The following is a 4341-nucleotide window of genomic DNA, read 5'->3' on the forward strand; positions in this document are numbered from 1 at the left end:
TGGGATTTTCTCGCATTGGACTCCGCCTACTATATCTCAGTTGAATGGTTTTTCACAACATCGTAACCGAACTTTGATGGAAATGGTTCGGTCTATGATGGGATTCACAGAGTTGCCGCCATCGTTTTGGGGATATGAACTTGAAACCACTATTCTTGAACAATGTCCATTCAAAATCAATTGATAAGACATTATATGAGATATGGATGGGGATGCCTCACAAGTATTCTTATCTTAGAATATGGAGGTGCCCTGCTTATGTGAAGTATATAGTGGGAGATAAATTGGATAGTCGATCTATTTTATGCTACTTCGTGGGATATCCAAGGAATTCGATTGGATGTTATTTCTATCATCCCAAGAAGCAACTGTGTTTGTTTCTAGGAATGAAACTTTCTTGGAGAAAGAATTTCTATTGGATAGAAAAGGGGAGATGATAGAACTTGAAAAGGTTCGAGAAACTCCCACGTTGTAGAGCCCATACCCGAACAACCAAGAGAGGAGATACAAGCTCCTAGGAGATCCAAGAGGGTCTCAAGACGACCTATGAGGTATGGTCTAATTCTTGAAGAGGGCCATGATGAGCCTGAAAATGGATGCGAACCAAAGACCTTCAAGAAAGCGTTATCTGATGTTGATTCATCCAAGTGGCTTGAAGCAATGGAATCTGGGAATTCTATTCATTCGAACCAAGTATGGAATCTTGTGGATCCACCTGAGGAAATTGTTCCTATAGGGTGTAAATGGATTTAGAGAAAGAAACTTGGGGCGGATGGGAAGGTGTTGACCTTCAAGGCGCGATTGGTGGCAAAAGATTATACTCAAATACAAAAAGTTGACTTTGACAAATCTTTTTCTCCAGTCCCAATGTTCAAGTATATAAGGATACTTTTAGCCATAGTAGCATGGTATGACTATGAAATATGGCAGATGGATGTAAAAACAACCTTTCTTAATGGAGATATTAAGGAAGATATTTACATTTCTTTGCCCGAAGGGTTCACATCTATCAGAAGTAAGCATAAGGTATGCAAACTTCAGAGATCTATTTATTGTCTCAAACAGGCATCTAGGTGTTGGAACTTTAGATTTGATGGTACAATCAAATATTTTGGTTTTACTAAGAATCCTGAGGAACCCTGTGTGTATAAGAAGGTCAGTGGGAGGGTTGTGACATTCTTGGTACTTTATGTTGATTACGTTCTACTCATTGAAAATGTTGTAGGAATGTTGCAATCAACTAAATTACGGTTAGCGAGTAAGTTCTCGATACAGGACTTGGGTGAAGCATCTTTTGTATTAGAAATACAGATCTATTGGGATAGATAGAAAAGATTTCTTGGTCTCATACAGTCCACATACATTGATACCATCGTGAAGAGGTTCTGGATGAAAGAGTCCAAGAGAAGACATCTACCAATGTGTCATGCAGTGTCCCTATCCAATTTCATGTCTCCAAAAGCCACCGTAGCGTCAATCCCCGTCAACATGACATCTCCCGATGTCAGACAATATAACAAGGAATGTGGGTTGTGCGACCCTTCTAAAAAGGCTATCTCGAAGGGGACTCGGCTCAACATTAATATGCACATGCAGCATAATATATCAAAACAGTGCAACATTTATCATGGCACATAATATGAAACACATAAGCATGCATACTCGCTGGCAATCTCAGTTAGTACTTACGTACCTCACCAAGGTAGTCATAGTAGCATCAGTCTAGGGTCCAAGCCTACAAACCAATATTTAACATATCATTATTACTGATCTAAAAGTCTTAACTAAGCTAATAGACACTCCCTAATACTATTAGGTATTAAGGGTTATACCTGCGTTCGTCGGCAGTCCTTTGTTTTCGAAACTCCTAAATCTTGGGCACAACTCCACTACGACTACAGAAGCACCTCCCTATTGCCCAGACTTCGATGAATAGCTAGAAACACCCAAGAAATCACCAAAGGAGAGAAAGATCTTGTGAATTGGCAAGTGAAATGTGAGCCTCTCCTTCCTTATTTATAGGCAACTTTCGGAAGCTCCGATCTCTGCATTCATTCCACGTTCCGAGCTGTCTAGTTCGGAAGCTCCGATCTCATGCATGTGTATATGTGTCCAAATGCTGGCGACACAGAATTAGTTCACATGGCCTAACCTTTTGAAGCTCCGATCTCACGTTCGGAAGGTCCGAACTCACCTTTTGCTTCATATCTCAGCTGCAAGGTTTTGGTGTTTCCGAACCCACTTCGGAAGATATGATCTCTTCGATGGTTACGAAGTACTGATTCCATATTTTTTATTCGATTAATCACTTGGTTAATTTAGATTGAAATCCTTTAATCACGTTTAACCAATTAAGCTCGTAAAATGGGATACGGGTTACTACATGACGAGTGTGAGAGTTTAACCTAGCAGAGTTGACCCCAGATAGTTCTACACACTCATTGGCACCTTGACTGAGCAGGAATTGATATCTAAACTGTTACCCAGTCATTTGCATGCACCATATTGGTTTTTATACTCGTACTTTATGTTAAAAGCGTTATTCGATACTTCCTTGTTGTTATTTCTTGGACACCCTATTCAACGAGCAGGTCTCAGCTTGGACGAGGCTGGAGGTTCGAGGCATGGTTGAGAGCAGGACTAGTGACCGTTGTGAGGTGTATTTTATTCAGTGGATTTGATACATTTTATTTGATATGGTTGTATAACTTTATCGCTTTGGATTTTTAGTGCCGGTTGTATCTACTGATTTTCGTTGTAAACTCAGTTTGAGTTTGCGCTACTTTATTTCTTTGCTTAATTTTATTTAATTTGATGCTTAGGATTTTATAGCTAGTATGTGATCTGGGTAGGGTCACTACATCATCAGTCATAATCGAACCAATATTCTCTTTAAAGAACATTATTTTACCTCGGAATAACAGTTAGATTTGGATAAACTTTTTCGTACCAAATTGACGTAGCAGAGATCCAAGTGCAATGCAATTGTACTATTGTTAGAGTATGATGATGTGGACGAGGAAAAACCAATGGCTACTATAATTGGAACATATCTTTATTTAAAGTTTGTGACTGTTGGAAATCAAAGTCTATAAATAGAAGTGCATATCAGTTTGGGAGCCCCACCCTGCAATTTTGAAACTAATTAAAGTTCCAAGTATTCAAATTTCTCAAGCTAAACTGATCAATCAGTCGAGCACATTTTACAGATATTTTTATATCTGATCATTGAGGATCATTTGTGCTAGGAGTTTACATTGTAAATTCATTATAATCAAGACAATTTGTATATTGTTCTTTGTCCAATTGATTACTGAGAGTTTCAGTTTGGTAGTGTTAAGTTTGAACTAAACTGAGATTTTGCAAACTGCTTCAAAGTTCAAATTCTTCTAATGAACATCTTTTTAAGAGGAAGAATGGATGATGTAGGAGTTATTCTGTTCTCCAAACATCCAGAAACAACCTTGTGTTTACTTACATTTTAGTTAGACTTTCTATTTCCATTTGCAAGCCAATTTCATATTGTTTTATCTATCAGTTATGCTTCATCCCGCACATTTTTTTTTAGCTAGAATTATATTGACACTCGAGAATTACATAGTTTAGTTGCTAACCCGAATGAATTAATTTCAAAGGCAAGAACTTGATGTAATTTTTTATTCAACCCCCGGCCCCTTCTAAACACTACACCGATCCTATAAAATAATAAATATTAATAATAATATTATTTAAGTATTATTAATTTATTATAATAATTATTATTCTTATTAATTATTATTATCCTTATATTATTAATATAATTATTTTTTAACAATGTTTTTATTTGTTTTTATTTTGTTGAGTAAAATTTTTTTAGTTTTGGTGACGACAAGGATTGAGCCAATGCTAAACAAGCTGACACAAGAAACTGAGCTAATGTTCAATGCTGTGCCCATTTTCATTGTTGTATATGTTTTTTTCTGCAACGCAGAATTCTTTCTTAATCTCCCATCATCTCTCTGCTGTTGCGTCCCCTTCATAATTATTGTCGAAATTGTTCTGTTCTGTAGGAGAAGTCCTTACTTGGGTGGTGATGCAATTTGTCTAAGATGAAGTCATTCTCTAATCAAACTACAAGTTTTCATTTGGCACTTTCAAACAATAAAATGATCGAAAAATAAAAAGATAATTTAAATTGGGGTCGTTGGTTTCCCGTTAGGAATAGTGGAAAAAGGACATGCACTGTAAGTACCATTTTTAGAAAAAGACAAAGATACATGGCATACTCTAATGCACTAGTAATCGGTAGAGCTGTCAAACGGGCCAACCCATGGCAGGGCGGGGCGGCCCACCAAAAACCCA

This window comes from Henckelia pumila, chromosome 2, assembly GCF_033568475.1.
Source record: "Henckelia pumila isolate YLH828 chromosome 2, ASM3356847v2, whole genome shotgun sequence".
NCBI classification, from domain to species: Eukaryota; Viridiplantae; Streptophyta; class Magnoliopsida; order Lamiales; family Gesneriaceae; genus Henckelia; species Henckelia pumila.